At 41.6% G+C, this 20,736-nt stretch overlaps 1 protein-coding gene across 4 annotated transcripts in view; it reads left to right on the top strand.

Moving 5' to 3' along the window:
• The window catches only part of DACH2 (dachshund family transcription factor 2), a 465,751-nt gene that overhangs the window by 253,836 nt on the left and 191,179 nt on the right, over positions 1-20,736 (top strand). The window lies entirely within an intron of this gene.

Below are 20,736 nucleotides of genomic sequence, written 5' to 3'. Positions count from 1 at the left end.
TAGTTTGGGCTATCCTTTCTGTATGTAGTGACAGTCTTGGCCAGTGTCCTAAAAGAGTTTTTCTTCCCCTAAAACAATGTCAGCTTTCTGCCACATGGGAAGTAGAAGCGCTTTCTCCTGTTTGCTGCTCCAGCTAGCCACATTTACAGGCATCAGGAGGAGTGGAGAACAACCCAGGCTGTGAGAGTGACTGGGCAGAGAATGCAGCAATTTGGCATAGCCTTGGGAGAACCCACTCCTTCCATTGATTGGGAAATGGTGTTGGGGAGGATTTTTTCCTTACATCTTGGTGCTTCTTCAGCTCTTCTCTGTCTCTATACATGCAATGCAGTTTTCCTCTCTAGGTCTCCTTTCCTGGGCCACCTGAGCCCTACATCTCCACTGAACTCTCTCCCCTTAAAGAACCCAGCCTCTGATCTTATCACATCTTGGTGGAGCAAGCACACAAAGATGGTTATGTAAATCTGCCTTCATGCTTCAAATGGGAAATTTCAAACTCATTATGTTTGCGTAGCTTTGAAATTTCCCACAGTCTGTCTGTCTCTCGCCAACATATCGCCCTAGTTGGTAACTGCTCACCCAAACTCAGTATGGCAAAAACTGAGCTCCTCATCAGCAATGACATGATTCATACTTTCCTTTTGTTCACTTTAGTCCCCTCCCTCTTTTAGTGATCTATCAATTCACAGCAGTTCACCTTCAGCCATTCTGCTGGGTGCATGAATGGGTCCCAAGAAGCTGCTTCTATGAGTTGGGGAGTAAACAGATCAGTCTTGAGAGTGACAGTCAGCAACTTTCTCAAGACTTGAGTCAGCCATCTCATTTCGCCTCTTGTAATACATGCTGCTATTTTCATCACCCATTTGGCTTGTAGCAACTCAGGTACACATGGTCATTTTCACATCATAAACAGGCAGTTAAATTAGGCATACTGCACTTCCCAGCTTTGACTTTTTGGCTGTAAATGCTTGAGTAGAAAACTCAACACCTTGTTTGCAAATCTGTGCAATTTATTCAGTCTAACGTAACTTCTTGTTGATTTTCCATTTACAGTTAAACTTTTAATAATAGTTTCATTTTATAAATATATTAGTAGATAATGAATACCAACTAGCACCTTCGAGTATTTAATCAATAAAGTAGTTGCTATCAGAATACTGTAAGTTTAGGTGTTGCTTTGCTTCCAGTTACTATATTACACAGTAGCTTCTTATTGTTTCTGTAGGCATAGAAAAAATATCAAGAATAATTTGTCTCTGGTCTTTCCAGCAATTTAATTTAGGTTTTCTGTGTTAAAGAACTAAATGTGAGGTTTGCCAACACAATCAGTGCCCACCTGCCTTTTATTAATCACAGTTTCTCTCCCGATTTCCACCTATACCTGGTCCCAAAGCTACTTCTAAGCTGCAGTTGAGTAGCAGTCTTTGGCCTAGCAGAGAAGCTGCAAGACTTGTTGTGAAGGCCTGCAGAGCTGAGGGGTGAGGAGGAATGAGAGCATGCTTATTGAGAGATGCAGCCAAGACAGAGTAGGGCCTGTTGCCAAAAGAGAGAGCTCTGCTGCATCGCTGTTGCTCAACAGCAACGTGTGGCATTGGCTGAAATGTTTGAAATTCAGATAAATTTAGAAAATTCTGGTGTTTATTCAAACTAGAAAAATATACAAGCCACCAAATCTTTAGAACTCCTCTGTTCTTATTGTGAAGCTGAGCTGATTGGATTCTGAGAGGAAGCAGCTTGTAAGCACGCCCTCCTGGTCAATTTAGAGTACCTGTTGACTTGTTTCACCACCTAAAGTAGCTGGATATAGGGCTACCATGCCTGATGGCTGCTGTCAAAAAAATGAAAGAAGTGTGAATCCTCTATGTCCCATTTAAACTGGCCTTGGAGCAAAGGAAGCAAATGATTATATGGATTAATGAACTGTCCCATCAACATAGGAGACTGAACATTTTGGTATGTTTACATCTCACTTCTGCAGATCACTTATGTTGCTTCCCATTATCCCTTTTTGGTAATCATGGATGTTCTTTTTTAAGCTCCCTTTCTGATAGGAAGCATATGGACAACTTTGTCATTATTGGCATTACCTGGTTTGACTGAGTTATTATTATCTTTAAAAAAATCAAAGACATACACACTGCTTCAAGATGACTTCTCTGCCTATGGGGAATGCTAATAGTTATAAACTGTTCGTGGTGACAGTTCTGTAGTGAATTACTTTGATATATATGGCTAATAAATTAATATGATTCAGTTAATGAGAAGTACAATGTTGCCAAACTCCACTAGTTCAGCTTTTAATGCTGCTCCACATTTGCAGTTCTAGCTTCCCCCTGTGGTGAGAGGATCACTGCTACCTATGCACTGTCATTGTGATAAATGGCATATCCCACAGTGGCCTGCATTCCATCTGGTGTGTCCCCGAAATGAGAAATATTTTATACCAATGACATGCTTACAAGCCAAACCTTAAATAATTGTACAAAGAATTATCTTTTCAAATAATAAAAATTCATATACTTCTTTAGCAACTCCTCATTTTTAGTACCATAGCTAATGAATGTTGCCCTGAGAAAGGAAAAAACATGTAAATAATGTAGAAAAATGTCTGAGCTTCAGCCTCCCCAAAAATATATTGTTAAAATTCAGTTTTTTGATAACTTAATTAAACATGGTCTCAGCTAATAATTATTATCAGAGAGGTGTGAAACTTGATAGCTTCATTTCACAGGGGTTTGTGCAAAGCTGTTTTTGGTTTCGATGCTCCTGAGTTCATACATCCTTTGAGATCTCAAAATGAAGCTCAGCCAAAATGGGCAATTTTGCTAAGTTTTGAGGTGAGAAAAACTGAGTGCACTTAATATTCAGTCCACGTCTGGACTCAACTTGGCCAGATTTGCTAATGTCAGTGAACTGTTTGGGAAACTTAGCCCCTGTTTCAAGATGGTAACAAAATTCTTAAGCAGGGAAGTTTCATCTGTTTTGGGAATTTGTTATGAAAATTTCTTACAGTTCTTTTTATTATGCTACAAGTAGGTACTTTGTAGAGTAGCTGAGGTCTGAGTGAGTCATAAATTTAGGGAAAGGCTAGAAAGTTTCCTCACATGAATAAGTAGATAAATGAATAACAAGTCAAGTTTTTTAATAATTCATAATCTTTATTTTTCTTCATGGTTTTCAGAACCTCTCTTAGCAGATTGATAATAAATTTGTTTCCTGTTAATGGCTTTATCCTTTTCCATTTAGCAGATATTGATTCTCTCGCCCAGGCTCATGCTTTGCTTCTTATGGGGAAACCAGTGTGGCTTGGCAATGCTTCTTTTCTATATAACTCATTACTCAGAATTATGATGAATAGAGGTAATGTTAGCAATGATATCTGCAAAGCTCCGAAAGAAGGCTTGTTAATTTGAGCTCCCTCTGTTGTCTGGATGGTTGCTTCAGCAGCAACAAAATAATATTGTGACTGAACAGTGGCTGTTGGGTTTTATTTTTCTTGGCTACAGTAAGTTGAACAAAAATACTTGGACTGCGAATGAGAGTCTAGAATCTCCATCCAATAAATGTAGCTTTAAAGCACAGTACATATTCTGTTATTTAAATGTCTTGACAGTGTTCCTTTAAGAATCTCAAACCCTATTGTGGGTGTTAGCTTAAATCTTAGTTCTAGGAGTTATACTAGCTTTGATTAAATGTCTGAATTAATTGAAATTAAGTTGGCATTGAGGCATTTTCCACTGACATTAACAGGGATCAGCTTATTGACTCAGCTGGTTTTGAGGCTCATCAAAATGCACTCTAGTACGATAATCCTCTTGCAGTCAAATTGAGCAACTTCAGGTTCTGGAGATGCTACCTTTTGTTTCTTTTTTTTCCAGAAAGCATTTTTTCCGTACATTTTTTTCTAGAAATTATATTTGCTGATCTTATCACATCATTTACTAATGCATCAAGACAGAGATTCTTAAAATTTGGGTAAACAATGGTTAAGTGAAAACCATGCTTTTCATGAAAATAGCTTTTATTCAGTGTATAGTTGTAGCAAATTTTGTATATATATATTTTTACACATCTGTCTGTGATGCATCTATTTCCTAGTCCTTCTCTCTGGTCGCACGTTATTATCCAAGTTAGCCCATATGTTAGTACTGAGTTGGACTGCTTGTGCCTAACTGTATGTCTAGTTTCAGAGTAACAGCCGTGTTAGTCTGTATTCACAAAAAGAACAGGTGTACTTGTGGCACCTTAGAGACTAACCAATTTATCTGAGCATAAGCTTTCGTGAGCTACAGCTCACTTCATCGGATGCATACTGTGGAAAATACAGAAGATGTTTTTATACACACAGACCATGAAAAAATGTGTGTTTATCACTACAAAAGGTTTTCTCTCCCCCCACCCCACTCTCCTGCTGGTAATAGCTTATCTAAAGTGATCACTCTCCTTACAATGTGTATGATAATCAAGGTGGGCCATTTCCAGCACAAATCCAGGGTTTAACAAGAAGTCTGAGGAACAGTGTGTGTGGGGGGGGAAATAAAGAAAAGAAAATAGGTTACTTTTTATAATGAATCAACCATTCCCAGTCTCTATTCAAGCCTAAGTTAATTGTATCCAATTTGCAAATTAATTCCAATTCAGCAGACTCTCGTTGGAGTCTGTTTTCAAAGTTTTTTTGTTGAAGGATAGTCACTTTGAGATCAGAAATCGAGTGACCAGAGAAATTGAAGTGTTCTCCGACTGGTTTATGAATGTTATAATTCTTGACATCTGATTTGTGTCCATTTATTCTTTTACGTAGAGACTGTCCAGTTTGCCCAATGTACATGGCAGAGGGGCATTGCTGGCACATATCACATTGGTAGATGTCTAGTATGTGTCTGCTTGCCAATTAAATGCCACTCTGCTGCACGACAATCTTATTTCAATTTGGAGTATTAGTTGCAGAAAAGTTTACATGTTGGTACACAATGCTCAGTAAAGTTACTTTCCCATTGTTAAGTACAGTTAACTCGGCTTACTTTAGTACTATACAGTATAAGTAATCATGAAACCACATCGCTAATAGATTTGGTTTGGGTCCAAATTGTGAGAGCTAAAGGCGTGAACCGCAGGCTCTTCATTTATGAAAAAATAAAAGAGAAATACCAAATGAAAGTAAAAAATAATGACATTAAAATATACCAGCGCCTGAGAGACGAGCACAAAAAGAGATATTGTTGTAACTTGCAAGCAGAGTTACTTTGTGCTTAAAAAGAAGCTAAACAAAAATACTTTGTGCTTAAAAAGAAGCTATAAATAAAAAACTCCCATAGAAGTTCATTTTCCACAAAGACCTTCATTTCACATGTCATAAGTATTTAAATTGTGACGTGGTATAAGAATTTGCCAAGGAGGGTCTTTGTCCAGATTTCCTTAAGTGTGCATCTAACAACTTTTAATGTCTCATTTATGCGTGTTTATTACTTCAGAATTTTAGGATTGGCATTTGTGTTGGAATTGTCAATAAAGTTGCATGTATGATGAAAGGGTTCAGATACAAGAATTGCTGCTGCAAGTAACCAGAGAGAGAGGGTCAGTCCAGCAAAATTCACAGTTGTGAGCCAGACTGTGCCATTAAGTCACAGCCCTGTGTACGGAGTAAGACAGAGCTGCACTGGAGCTCCTGGGGAGTGTGCCCATACTGTGCCTGTCCCTTAGAAGAGCAGCATGTTGAGGAAGACCAGCTTGGCTGAACGAAGCAGAAAAGCATGGCCCTACTTTCTCCCTGCTCCTTTTGGAGAAACTGCATGTGCAAAGGCAGTATCCTTGAGCAGATCTTATGCTGTAGGAAATGCATGGGCTGCAGTTGTCAACCGCTGCATGGAAGTTTGTAAGGGGTATGTGGGGGAGCACATTCTCTGTGCCCTCCTTCCAAACCCTCGCATTTCATTGGGGTGCTCTTTCTACATAAGAATGGCCATGCTGGGGCAGACCAAAGGTCCATCTAACCCAGTATTCTGCCTTCCGACAGTGGCCAATGCCAGCTGTTCCAGAGGGAATTAATAGAACAGGTAATCATCAAGTGATCCATCCAGTCGCCCATTCCCAGCTTCTGGCAAACAGGGGCTAGGAACAACAACCCTTTCCATTCTGGCTAATAGCCAATTATGGACCTATCCTTCACAAAATTATCTAGTTCTTTTTTGAATCCTATTATAGTCTTGGACTTCACAGCAAGGAGTTCCACAGGTTGACTGTGCGTTGAGTGAAAAAATACTTCCTTTTGTTTGTTTTAAATCTGCCTATTAATTTCATTTGGTGACTCCTAGTTTGTGTGTTATGAGAAGGAGTAAATAACAGTTCCTTATTTACTTTCTCCATCTAGCCTCATGCATTCAGGACAAAAACCCGATAACTTCATAAAGACTCTAATAATTTTGCTTCCTGTTATGCTTACTAAATATGCAGTTCTGGGCTCAAATTTGAACTGAATTTTTGATCTAGAATAACTGAAATGTGTTGGTGTGTCTGATGAGTCATCTTAAATAACTTGACGAGGCATATTAAGTTCCAAGTAGAAATGTGTCCATTCTGCAGAATCACTTCCCCTTATTAATTAGGGTTCTAAGATGAGATGCCAGAGCCTGAATGAGCATAGATAGTAAACTACCCTTTCACTCTTGGAGATGGTCCTCTCCAGTTAAGAGTGAGGCATGTTTGTGGGATTATATAGGACAGGTTGAACTTTTGCTATCATGTTGTACCTGTTCTAAGAATAACTGCAGAACTTTAGTCTCATAGGCTATCAGGCTAGACCCTTTAGCCAGCACTGAATTCATCCCAAAAATATTTTGCAAAGAAAAAAAATTCCCCAAAGTTACAAGCCTCATTTAACGATGGGCAGATTATTTAAACCTTGACTCCAAAAAGGAAGGTACGGTATATAATACATGCTTTAAATGTAAATGATAGACATTTTTAGTAGCAAAACAAAGCCTTTATTAAAATATAGTAATCTACAAAGCTTTTTATATAATCAAATGAATTACAGTAATGCAAGTCTGAGAAATGATCTGGAAAAGGTAGAGTGCAGTCCCATAAAAGCAAGCTATGATAACCTTTCTGTAATTCTTTAACATGTTGAAAGAGTATTTCTACACTGACTTATTAAATTAGGCAAGGTCACCTTTTCATTTTATTAACAGATTAGATTTGCCAGATCGTGGACTTTGATTCTGAAAATGTGGATGAATCATGCACTAACATAATGTCAAGAAGAAAATAGGTTGAAACAATGCTAAATCAATTTTATACAGCTTAAACTTTTTGTTTTTAGCATTAGTTGCTTGTAAAATATGGTAAAATGCTTAATTACTGACTGTAATTTGTGTGTTGATTAGATATGCTTTTCAAATAATAAAAACAATACTTAAGATTTTTATAAAGGAAGGAAATCTTTTCAGAATTAATGAGAAATCCTCTGCATTTGACATACAGTATCCTAGAATCGTAGAGAAGTAGGTTTGGAAGAGACCTCAGGAGGTCATTTAGTCCAACCCCTTGCTCAAAGCAGGACCTACTGCAACTAAACCATTCTACTAGGGCTTTGTCAAGCCTGGCCTTAAAAACCTCTACGGATGGAGATTCCACCATCTCCCTAGGTAACCCATTCCAGTGCTTCACCACCCTCCTGTTGAAATAGTTTTTCCTAATGCTTTTTTTGCCTCTGTCTTCACAAATAAGGTTAGCTCTCAGACTACTACACTGGGCAGCACAGCATGGGGTGGAGGTGACCAGCCCTCTGTAGAGAAAGAAGTAGTTAGGGACTATTTCGAAAAGCTGGATGAGCACAAGTCCATGGAGCCGGATGCACTGCATCCGAGAGTGCTAAAGGAGTTGGCGGATGTGATTGCAGAGCCACTGGCCATTATCTTTGAAAACTCATGGTGATCAGAGGAGGTCCCGGACGACTGGAAAAAGGCTAATGTAGTGCCTATCTTTAAAAAAGGGAAGAAGGAGTATCTGAGGAACGACAGGCCAATCAGCCTCACCTCAGTCCCTGGAAAAATCATGCAGCAGGTCCTCAAGGAATCAATTCTGAAGCACTTAGAGGAGAGGAAAGTGATCAGGAACAGTCAGCATGGATTCACCAAGGGCAAGTCATGCCTGATTAATCTAATTGCCTTCTATGATGAGATAACTGGCTCTCTGGATGAGGGGAAAGAAGTGGATGTGTTATTCCTTGACTTTAGCAAAGCTTTTGGCACGGTGTCCCACAGTATTCTTGCCAGCAAGTTAAAGAAGTATGGGCTGGATGAATGGGCTGTAAGGACTATAAGGTGGATAGAAAGCTGGCTAGATTGTCAGGCTCAATGGGTAGTGATCAATGGCTCTATGTCTAGTTGGCAGCCGGTATCAAGTGGGGTGCCCCAAGGGTCGGTTCTGGGGCCAGTTTGTTCAGTCTCTTCATTAATGATCTGGAGGATGGTGTGGATTGCACCCTCAGCAAGTTTGCAGATGACACTAAACTGGGAGGAGAGGCAGATATGCTGGAGGGTAGGGATAGGATACAGAGGGCCCTAGACAAATTAGAGGATTGGGCCAATAGAAATCTGATGAGGTTCAACAAGGACAAGTGTCGAGTCCTGCACTTAGGACGGAAGAATCCCATGCACCGCTACAGACTAGGGACCGAATAGCTAGTTCGGCAGAAAAGGACCTAGAGGTTACAGTGGACAAGAAGCTGGATATGAGTCAACAGTGTGCCCTTGTTGCCAAGAAGGCCAGTGGCATTTTGGGACGTATAAGTAGGGGCATTGCCAGCAGATCGAGGGACGTGATGGTTCCCCTCTATTTGATATTGGTGAGGCCTCATCTGGAGTACTGTGTCCAGTTTTGGGCCCCACACTACAAGAAGGATGTGAAAAAATTGGAAAGTGTCCAGCGGAGGGCAACAAAAATGATTAGGGGACTGGAACACATGACTTATGAGGAGAGGCTGAGGGAACTGGGATTGTTTAATCTGTGGAAGAGAAGAATGAGGGGGGATTTGATAGCTGCTTTCAACTACCTGAAAGGGGGTTCCAAAGAGGATGGATGTAGACTGTTCTCAGTGGTAGCAGATGACAGAACAAGGAGTAATGGTCTCAAGTTGCAGTAGGGGTGGTTTAGGTTGGATATTAGGAAAATCTTTTTCACTGGGAGGGTGGTGAAGCACTGGAATGCGTTACCCAGGGAGATGAGGTGGTGGAATCTCCTTCCTTTGAAGTTTTTCATGTCAGGCTTGACAAAGCCCTGGCTGGGATGATTTAGTTGGGGATTGGTCCTGCTTTGAGCAGGGGGTTGGACTAGATGACCTCCTGCGGTCCCTTCCAACCCTGATATTCTATGATTCTATGATTCTAATATCCAACCTAGACTTCCCCCACTGCAGCTTGAGACCATTGCTCTTTGTTCTGTCATGTGCCACCACTGAGAACAGCCGAGCTTCATCCTCTTTGGAACCCCCCTTCAGGTAGTTGAAGGCTGCTATCAAATCCCGCCCCACTCTTCTCTTCTGCAGACTAAATTAAGCCCAGTTCCCACAGCCTCTCCTCATAAGTCATGTGTCCCAGCCCCCTAATCATTTTCGTTGCCTTCTGCTGGACTCTCTCCAATTTGTCCACATCCTTTCTGTAGTGGGGGCCCCAAAACTGGACTCAGTACTCTAGCTGTGGACTCACCAGTGCTGAATAGAGGGGAATAATCACTTCCTTCAATCTACTGGCAATGCTCCTACTAATGCAGCCCAATATGCCGTTAGCTTTCTTGGCAACAAGGGCACACTGTTGACTCATATACAGCTTCTTGTCCACTGTAATCCCCAGGTCCTTTTCTGCAGAACTGCCGCTTAGCTAGTCGGTCCCCAGCCTGTAGCAGTGCATGGGGTTCTACTGTCCTAAGTGCAGGACTCTGTACTCGTCCTTGTTGAACCTCATCAGGTTGGCTCAATCCTCCAATTTGTCTAGGTCACTCTGGACCCTATCCCTACCCTACAGCTTATCTACCTCTCCCCCCAGTTTAGTGTCATCCACGAATTTGCTGAGAGTGTAATCCATCCCATCATCCAGATCATTAATGAAGATATTGAACAAAACTGGCCCCAAGACCGACCCCTGGGGCACTCCACTTGATACCAGCTGCCAACTAGACATCAAGCCTTTGATCACTACCCGTTGAGTCCACAATCTAGCCAGCTTTCTATCCACCTTATAGTCCATTCATTCAATCCATACTTCTTTAACTTGGTGGCAAAAATACTGTGGGAGACCATATCAAAAGCTTTTCTAAACTCAAGATATATCACATCCACCACTTTCTCCATGTCCACAGAGCCAGTTATCTCATCATAGAAGGCAATCAGGTTGATCAGGAATGACTTGCCCTTGGTGAATCCATGTTGACTGTTCCTGATCACCTTCCTCTCCTCCAAGTACTTCAAAATGGATTCTTTGAGGACCTGCTGCATGATTTTTCCAGGGACTGAAGTGAGGCTGACTGTTCTGTAGTTCCCCGGACTCTCCTTCTTCCCTTTTTAAAAGATTGGCACTATATTTGCCTTTTTCCAGTCATCTGGGACCTCCCCCCGGATTGCCACAAATTTTCAAAGATAATAGCCAGTGGCTTTGCAATCACATCAGCCAACTCCCTCAGCACCCTTGGGTGCATTGCATCCGACCCCATGGGCTTGTGCAAGTCCAGCGTTTCTAAATAGTCCTTAACCTGCTCCTTCACCACTGAGGGCTGCTCACCTCTTCCCCACACTGTGCTGCTCGGTGCAGCAGTCTGGGAGATGACCTTGTCCATAAAGACCAAGGCAAAAAAAGCATTGAGTACTTCAGCTTTTTCCACATCATCTGTCACTAGATTCCCTCCCCAATTCAGTAAGGGGCCCACACTTTCCCTCACCTTCTTCTTGTTGCTAACATACTCCTTCTTGTCAGCCTTTACATCCCTTGCTAGCTGTTACTCCAGTTGTGCTTTGGCCTTCCAGATTATACCCTTGCATGCTTAAGCAATATTTTTATACTCTTCCCTAGTCATCTGTCTAAGTTTCACTTTTGTAAGCTTCCATTTTGTGTTTAAGCTCACCAAAGGTTTCTCTGTTAAGCCAAGCTGGTTGCCTACCATATTGGCTATTCTTTCTGCACATCAGGATGGTTTGTTCCTGTGCCCTCAATAAGGCTTCTTTAAAATATAGCCAGCTCTCCTGGACTCCTTTCTCCCTCATAGTAGCTTCCCAGGGGATCCTGTCCATCGGTTCCCTGAGGGAGTCAAAGCCTGCTTTTCTGAAGTCCAGAGTCTTTATTCTGCTTCTCTCCTTTCTTCCTTTTGTCAGGATCCTGAGGTCAAGCATCTCATGATCACTGCTGCCCAGGTTGCCAACCACTTCTACTTCCCCTACCAATTCTTCCCTGTTTGTGAGCAGCAGGTCAAGAGGAACACGGCCCCTGGTTAGTTCCTCCAGCAACTGTACCGGAAGGGTGTCTCCAACACTCTCCAGAAATGTCCTGGATTGTCTGTGCACTGCTATATTGCTCTCCCAGCAGATGTCAGGGTGATTGAAGTGCCCCATGAGAACCAGGGCCTGTGATCTGGAAACTTCTGTTAGTTGTCCGAAGATTGCCTCATCTACCTCATCCTCCTGGTCTGGGGTGGTCTATAGCAGATGCCCATCATGACATCACCTTTGTCGCTCTCGCCTCTAAACTTAACCAAAGACTCTCAGCAGGCTTTTCTCCAGTTTCATACTGAAGCTCTGAGCAATCATACTGCTCTCTTACAAACAGTGCAACTCCTCCATCTTTTTTCCCCCGCCTATCTTTCCTGAACAGTTTATACCCATCCATGACAGTGCTCCAGTCATGTGAGTATACAATCAGAGCTTTGAAAGGAGAGCTACAAACAGTAGTCAATGGGACTATTCATGTGCTTAAAATTAAGTGCTTTATTGGAACAGGCTCAGAATGTTCAGCACCTTGCTAATGCCAGCCATATCATTTTCATGCTCACATCCTTACTATATTTTCGTGTGCTCATTTCCCTCCCTCTTTTTTGGGGATATGCCATTTATATGAGAGAGAAAACGAAATAAAAAAGATGTTTTAAAATATTATCCAACAAATACCTTTTTTCATTGTTTATAAAGAATTTGAGGCAATAATACCTAAATAAGGCAGAAAAGTTATTTTTGTAATTTCCCCTCCAATTTCTTGAAATGATTCATTTTTTAATCAGTATCTATTAACTGAGATAGGTGGATGTGTAAATTAAAAAGATAGATAATCTTTTCTAGTCTGTCTACAACAGACAGTACCCACAGCTGGAATACTGTATCCAGTTCTGGGGCCCATGATTTAAGAAGGATGTTAATAAATTGCAGAGGGTTCAGAGAAGAGCCCTGAGAATGATTAAAGAATTAGAAGCCATGCCTTATAGTAATTGAGCTCCTTGAGTCTATCTGTTTAGCTTAACAAGGAGAATGTTAAGGAGTGACTTGATTACAGTCTAAAAGTACCTAAATGTGAAACAAATATTTAATAATGGGTTCATCAGTCTAGCAGAGAAAGGGTATAACATGATCATATGGCTGGAAGTTGAAGCAAGACATATTCAGAGTGGAAATAAGATGTAAATTTTTAACCTTGAGAGTAATGAACCATTGGAACAATTTACCAAGGGTATTAGTGGATTCTCCATCAGTGACAATTTTTAAATCAAGATTAGCTGTTTTTCTAAAAGATCTGCTCTAGGAATTATTTTGTTGAAGTTCTATGGCTTGTGGTATATTGGAACGCCGAACAGATGATCACAGTGGTCCCTTCTGGCTTTAGAATCTGAGTCTATGAATACTGTCACTGATTCCCAAATGGTGGGTAACTAAAGGAGTAAATTTGAATAGATTGTTTTCATATTACATGTATGATCTCAAATGAAAGTATACTAATATACAGAAACAGCTAAATCCCACTATCATTGACAGCTCAATAGTTCTGCACACATATGCAGAAAACACTCTTCTTGCCACTTACTGCACAAGCTTAGTGCTCAACAGAGTGCAATTGACTTGGCCCCAGCAATCGCAGAGCAGGTGACTTGATTATACTGAAATCAGGCAGAAAATGTCCTCTTCTGGCCACTCAAGTGAATCAGTCAAATTATCGAGTGGCAAAACTAATTCTACGCCTTGGGCCATCAGAGCTGCCACTTCCTATAAGTCAAGCCTTCACTTAGTGTGAAATTGTTTTTTATTTTATTCTCTTTTATTTATTATGCTTATTTCAGCTAATCCATTTAGTGAATGTGAATCAGCCAGCATACTAGAGCTGTTTCAGATGTGCAACCTTCTCATGCAGTGATGCTGAAATATTTGAGGATTTAGGTCCATTTAGGAAAATTCCAGCTCTCTTATGACTTTATATAATTATAAAGTAATATTTCAGATTTTTGAATGAGAAGAAAAGATTAAATATGATTTTAAAATTGACTAAAATGACTTGTGGCTGAGCTTTTTTTAAATAACAGATATAATTCAGAGGGGACACTTAACTTACACTTTTAAGAATTAGAAACATATTTGCCATTAATTGCATGCCATTAAGTACCAGTTAATTTTAAGGAGTTTAGCAGAACAAATACTCCCCTAGAAAGCTTCTAATATTTTTTTTAATTTTAAATATGGACTTAAATTCTAAGGGGCCATACAGAAATGAGTCCAAAGATCTACATAATTTACCCATACAAATGGTGCATCCCAGGTATCACACCACTATATAATTCTGTCCATATGCCAACCCCACAATTCTTTTGTGCCTCTAGGTCAGAGGTGGGCAGGTTACGGCCCACGGGCCACATCCAGCCTGCAGGACCCTCCTGCCCAGCCCCTGAGCACCTGGCCCAGGAGGCTAGCCCCTGGCCCCTCCCCTGCTGTTCCCCCTCCCCTGCAGTCTCAGCTCACTGTGCTGCTCTGGGCAGCAGAGCTGCGAGCTCTTGCTGGGCAGCGCAGCCTGATCCAGTGCTCTGTGCTGTGCGGTGGCATGGCTGGCTCCAGCCAGGCGACACAGCTGCCTGTCCTGGTGCTCTGGGCAGCACAGCTGTAGTGCCGGCAGTCTCCGGTGCTCCAGGTAGTGCAGTAAGGGAGCAAGGAGCAGGGGGGGTTGGATAGAGGGCAGGGGAGTTTGGGGTGGTGGTCAGGGGGCAGGGATGTGGATAGGGGTTGGGGCTGTCAGAGGGCGGGGAACAGGGGAGTTGAATGGGGGCAGGAGTCCTGGGGGGGGACAGTCAGGAAGGAGGGGGGGTTGGATAGGGGGGGGGGGCAGTCGGGGCAGGGGTTCTGGGGGCGGTCAGGGAGAAGGGGTCGTTGAATGGGGCAGAGGTCCGGGGAGCAGTCAGGAATGAGAGGAGGGGTTGGATAGGGTGGCGGGGGGGCAGTCAGGGGCAGTCTGGGGGTGGTCCGGGGACAGGCAGGGGCGGATGGGGCAGGGGTCCCGGTGGACCATCAAGGGACAGGGAATCTGGAGTTGGATGGCTCAGGAGTCCTGGGGGACCGTCAGAGGCCGAGAAGCAGTGCGGGTCGGATAGTGGGCAGGGTCCGGGCCACGCCTGGCTGTTTGGGGAGGCACAGCCTCCCCTAACTGGCCCTCCATACAATTTTGGAAACCAGATGTGGCCCTAAAGCCAAAAAGTTTGCCCACCCCTGCTCTAGGTGCACAGTGTTACGTTGTCCCATACAAAAAGTTTATGATATGTTGGTTTATTTCATTTCATGTAAAGGTAAAGAAACAAGAGATGTGGTCAGGGAGAAACTGAAAGAAACTCCCACTCCTGCTGATCAGTACACAGAGTCAGAATATGTCTTGTGCAGATCAGTGGAGAAAGAAGGCAGAAGTCTCAAAGGCAAGCAGAGTCTTAGAAAGGAGAGGGAAGGTTCACACAGTTAACAAAATGGATGCATTTTTGCTGGTGGCATGGGACCAGCTTCTGCTAGCTCTAGCAGGCTCTTAACAGAGTTCCTATATGTGATGTATGGAAAATGCAGTGGATTGTTGACCTTTGTGTTCTGCATCATTTAACTGCCATTGTCCTAGAAAGGTAGTGCCATCTTCCAGTGTCATTTTGGAGGGTTCTGCCATTGGTTAGTTTTTGGTGTTTATATGTGCAAATTTGGCCCTTAAAAACTGTTATGATAAAATCTTGGATGTGTATTTAAAATATATCAGGATAATGTAGGCTTTATAAAAACCTAGATGGTGTTTTGTAAATGACAGCTGTTTGCCAATTTCAGATTGCTGAAAGTTTGTTTGCTGCCAGGCTTGACTATCCCTGTGCAAAAATCTGTTAAGCATTGTAGACATGTTATCAGGATTTATGTTAGTCTTCCTGGTCTGGAGCATTGCTTGTAACTAGGAGCCATCATTTGGAGTTACAGATGATTTTTTTCTCCTCAGTAGCTTATTATGTGAGGGGGAAATTGCTTGTTATCGCTCTGTCTTTTGCCCAGCAACCCTGATGAGCATTTGTGTACCCAGACAAATTTTAGTCAAACATTGTACATAGGAACTCAAGCTGAGATCAGCTTCTTTGCCCATCAATAAGGCCCTACCAAATTCATGGTCCATTTTGGTCAATTTCATGGTCAGAGGATTTAAAAAATTGTAAATTTCATGATTTCAGCCATTTAAATCTGAAATTTCACAGTGTTGTAATTGTAGGTATCCTGACTAAAAAAGGAGTTGTGTGGGGTGGGGGTCGCAAGGTTATTATGGGGGGGTTGCAGCAGTGCTCCTCTTACTTCTGCACTGCTGCTGGCAGCGGCTCTGCCTGCCCAGCTGGGGAGCAGTGGCTGCTGGCTGGGAGCCCAACTCGAAAGCCAGAGCCGCTGACAGCAGCAGCGCAGAAGTAAGGATAGAAACATATGTTATTGCCACACTTACTTTTGCGCTGTTGCCTGCAGAGCTGGGCCCTTAGTCAACAGCCACCAGACTCCGGACACCCAGCTCTGAAGGTAGCAGTGCAGAAGTAAGGATGGCATGGCATGGTATGGTATTGCCACGCTTACTTCTATGTTGCTGCTGGCAGGGGGCTCCCTTCAGAGCTGGGCACTTGGCCAACAGCTGCTGCTCTCCAGCTGCCCAGCTCTGAAGGCAGTGCAGAAGTAAGGGCGGCAATACTGTCACCCCCCCCCCTAAAATAACCATGTGACCCCCCTGCAACTCCCTTTTGGGACAGGACCCTGAGTTTGAGAAATACTGGTCTCCCCCTGTGAAATCTTTATAGAATAGAGTAAAAGCACACAAAAGACCAGATTTCACAGGGTGGAAGAGGGGAAGACCAGATTTCATGGACCATGACGTGTTTTTCATGGCTGTGAATTTGGTAGGGCCCTACCCATCAATATAACCATGTCTCCCCCTTTTTTGAATCCTTCTAATTGGTCCCCTTTCTCCATTGCATCACGTTCAAGCTTCTTGCCTTGTTTTCAAGGCTGGGCATTATTGTGCCTCTCCTTACTTATCTCTGCTTGTCTAGTATTGTCTGATCTCCTGTCTTCTCTGCTCAGCCAATGATGCTAACCTTAACATCTTGTTTGTCTGCTTCTCCTCCAACTGTGCTTTCTTTCATGCCATGGCCTATATATCAGATGCTTTCCTTGGATGGTCTTACCCTTTCTGCATTCAAATCCCTATCAAGATCCATTTCTGCTCTGAGTACAAAAAATTAGCCAGCTATATGTTGTCGTCATCATCATCATCAAGATATGATGGAACTCTCAGGATGTGCCCTATTATCATCTTGACCACTTACTCGTGTACTTCTTTCTCTTACTCTTCATCTGTGACTGTTTTTCAAATTGTAAACTCTTTGGGGCATCTTCACCTTTTTATATGTACAGCATGTACCATATTTTATGTACTACTGTAATAGAAATCATTGACAATAATACAAATAGCCAGTTTAAGATAGTAAAAGAGCATTCAGCTTTAAGATTTTATATTTATATTTATTTATTTACTTATTTAATGCCAAATTGATTAGTCAGGTAAGTGGATATTGAGCTCCTGGGTGTTTTTGCAAAGGCTACACTTTCCCATCCAAGAAAATTAGATGGCATTTACAGAAATGGGTGAGCTGTGATGTCTGATGTTATCACTCACGTGTCACACATGTACATTCTTGCTGGTTGACAGCTAGCAACGTGACTTCCATGCTCCACATCTTCTGATTGGCATCTCAAAGGTTTGCTTTCACATATGTCAAGATGTGCCAGTTTGGTTGTGGAATTCCTGTCATTATAAATGCTCTATCTGGTTCAATCAATATTTGTCTTCTGTGGAATATCAGTGCTATTCCTGCAATGCTTTCTTGGGATGCCATGAATTGTAATTATAAACAGTGCAATAACTTGGCGGAATTATACATGCTTCCTAACAGAAACCAGTTAAGGAACTACATGCATCACTTTCAAGGTATGCACAAGAAAAAAAGGGTTTTTCTCATATGTAGTTAATTACTTATAACAGTTTTACACATGTTGCAACATATATATATATATATGTATATAATGAATCCAACTAAAATTTGGGTTTTTTTGCTCTGAACTTAAAAAATTCTAGTGGGTAAATCTTCTTGGGTGCAGAACAAGTCCAAGATGTTATCCCCGTGTGTGGAAAATGCAGTTACCAAAATCAGTATAATTTGAATGTGTCAGACTTGTGTTTTCCAAAGTGACTCTACCCTTTCAACAGGGAATTCAAGTAAAATACAAATATTTTCCTCTGAGTTTCTGTGCTAAATCCCAGATTAAAAATTAAGCAAGCATTTTCTGCACTAAAAGACATGCTCTCTAGGTTAATCTTAGTTTAACAGTGACTCAGGTGATTTCTGTATTAGATTCTGAGGACCTAGCAGTTTGATACTATACATTGATATTGCTGGTCAATGTTGCCTTTTTATAGTGCCAGATATTGCCACTGCTAAAGAAACAGGTCTGCATTTGTATAATTGTTTCACTCACTTAGAACCACTGAGTGGAGTCTCCAGTATTTTATTGGCTACATTTTGAGATAGCTTTGGCTATCTTGCTTTCATCTGTGCCAGTAAAAGCTCTGATTTAATTGAACAGATAGGTCACATGTCTGAGTGAGCATAATTCTTAGGATTAGATTTCTAGTGAAAATAACTGATCATTAATTCTAAATTTTCTTTCCATTAATAGTCTGCAAAACTTCTAGAGAATACTTTTACAGTTTACAAGGGAATTTTAGTTGTAGTTTAAAAACATAAAACTTTCTTTCATTGTTTTTAATATCAGAGAATGCATCTGGGACTCCTGATTCCCTAACTACTGAGAAGTTTGGCAGATACAATATTCTGTATGACAGGATGTACTGATAGTATTATGCAGCTGCACACATTTAACAATTTGGTAGGCTTGAATTGTATACCCTGTTCCTTACTGAGAAATGAGCTGGAACTTTTGTGGCCAGTAAAAAGGTGTGAGAGAGGAACAGGTAGCTGAAAAAGGACAAAGGATTTGATCTACTGGTCCAACGTAGCATCTCTTCTTTTGTGTAGGACCAAGAGGGAAGCAAAAGGCTTGGTCAGAGGAGAGAATGTAGCCTAATTTAGAAGCCTGTTGGGGAGCGGCACAAAACATTAGGCCCACCCTTCAAGCTCTGACTGGGTCCACAAAGGGGATGCTTCTCCAGTCTTCTGTCTGATCCAACAGAACAGTGGCAGCATTGCCATTTGCTCCTGGCCAGTGCTTTGTGACCTCTCTGATGGGGATAATGCATAGAGAGGCTGTTAATGCTGATTTGAGTAGCACTATCTGTTTCACTTTTTTTTTAAATGTAGGTTTTAGTCCATGCGGATTATTGTTCTCAGCTGCTTCCTGCTACTTGCGATTTTTCTCGCCAAGGGAATGGAGGTGCCTACATGGGTGTGGAAAGGGGGGGATCTAGTCTACCTAAATTTCCTATCCGTGTGCTGTTGCCAGTGCCCCATCTCTCTCTCTCACACACACACTCTCTCCCTCTTTTTTTTTTTTTGGCAGCTTTGCTCCATTCCATGCTGAGCATTTTAATTTTTCTGAGAAAAATGAGTTATACGCTGAGGAGAGGATTAACTTCTGATTTTCCTGTTGACAAGAGCTGTTGTCTTTTGTCCATACAAGTCATTCCTGCGGCTCTAAAGTGAATTACAAGTCTATGTGTGAAGGAGAATAGCACCCCTTCCCTCAGTTTACTTTGGATTTTTCTTATTGGATGTAACAAGTTGAAAGGCAAACTCTCTTTCCCAGGGTTCTTTAACTCTACAGCACATAAATAACTTGGGGACTGGAGAGCTTTTGTACAAGTTGTTTTCAGAATTGAGAAATGTTTAAGGACATTTAGCAGGAGGCTGCATGTCTAGTGGACTGAGCATGGGCTTGGGAATCAAGATATTTTGAGTTTCAGTCTCAGGTCTGCCACTGTCTTGGTGTGTGATGTGGCTCTTAGTTTAAGATTTGCTATTCTCAGCTTCCCTGTCTATAAAATGGGGTTAATAAGACTGATTTTTAACTACCTCACAGGGCTGTTCTGAGAATTAGGTGGTTAATTGATGTTTGTAAAGCAGAAGGGGCTGCATATATTGTTGTATTACAGTGGGCCTGATCCTGCAGTCACACTTTGGCAAAAACTCTGCTCACTTTCCTGGGAGTTTTGCCTGAATAAGGATTGCCGGATCAAACTACTTTATTGTGAAAAATGTGTTGATAATAGTGTAGATTAATTAAAACTATCATTCCACAGCATTTGTTTTATATCCACAATAAGTCTTTTTCAACAAGCTCTTCAAAGATGGGGGTAGAGGCAGAGAGGGTTTCAGTGACCTAGAAGTGGAAGACTTTTGTTTCTCATTAAACCATTTCTTGATGTTCCCCAATAGGTTTTCAGCTAAACACTTGTTAATCCCAGAGCTCTGACAAGTGAGGCCTGCTGAATTAGGCCAATCACTGCTACAAATAGCTAGTGCACATGAAACAGTAATCATTGCTTTCCAGTCTATTATTAGATTAACTTCATAGGGATTGCTTTTTTCTCCTGTGAGTTGGTGCATAAATGACATGCCTTACCCTCCAATAAATCTAACAGCAGAGTGGCTATGACATGATGTTCATACCCCTCAGTCCCATGACAGATTATTTTTGATTGCTGCAGAAGTTTACAGCAGCTTGAAACCATTAGAATTTAAAGGCATCATTGAAATTTTACAGCATACCTGACTCATACACAACACTGCTGGTACTGAGCTAAGTTTGTAGTATATTGGCTTCACGTCGTGATTGCCAGCCACAGTGAGTCTTGCTTACTTGTACTGATCCCCAGCTGTCATTTTGAAGAGGTAAACAATCATATGACACTTCTCCTCTGTGATCTCTCCTTGGAGAACATGTGCTTTTGTGAGTAATGAAGCTTTTTGAGATTTCCACCTTGGGAGAGTCATCAGTGTTGAACACTTGTAGGAACCACCTCATGTAGACACAAAACCTCATATATTTATATAGATGAACAAATGAAAACATGCCTTTGCCACTTATTAGCTTCTGCAGAGATTTTTAAACTGATGATATCTGGTCAATCTGTATATGTAGAATAAAAAAAGCTATATTGTTAGCAGATGGAATTCTATTTCAATAACATATAAGTGCTTTTAACAGTGTGTTTTTTTTCC

This window comes from Caretta caretta, chromosome 9 (genome assembly GCF_965140235.1).
Source record: "Caretta caretta isolate rCarCar2 chromosome 9, rCarCar1.hap1, whole genome shotgun sequence".
Taxonomy (NCBI): Eukaryota; Metazoa; Chordata; order Testudines; family Cheloniidae; genus Caretta; species Caretta caretta.
Note: the sequence above shows the minus strand (reverse complement) of the source record. Positions and strands in the feature narration are given on the sequence as shown.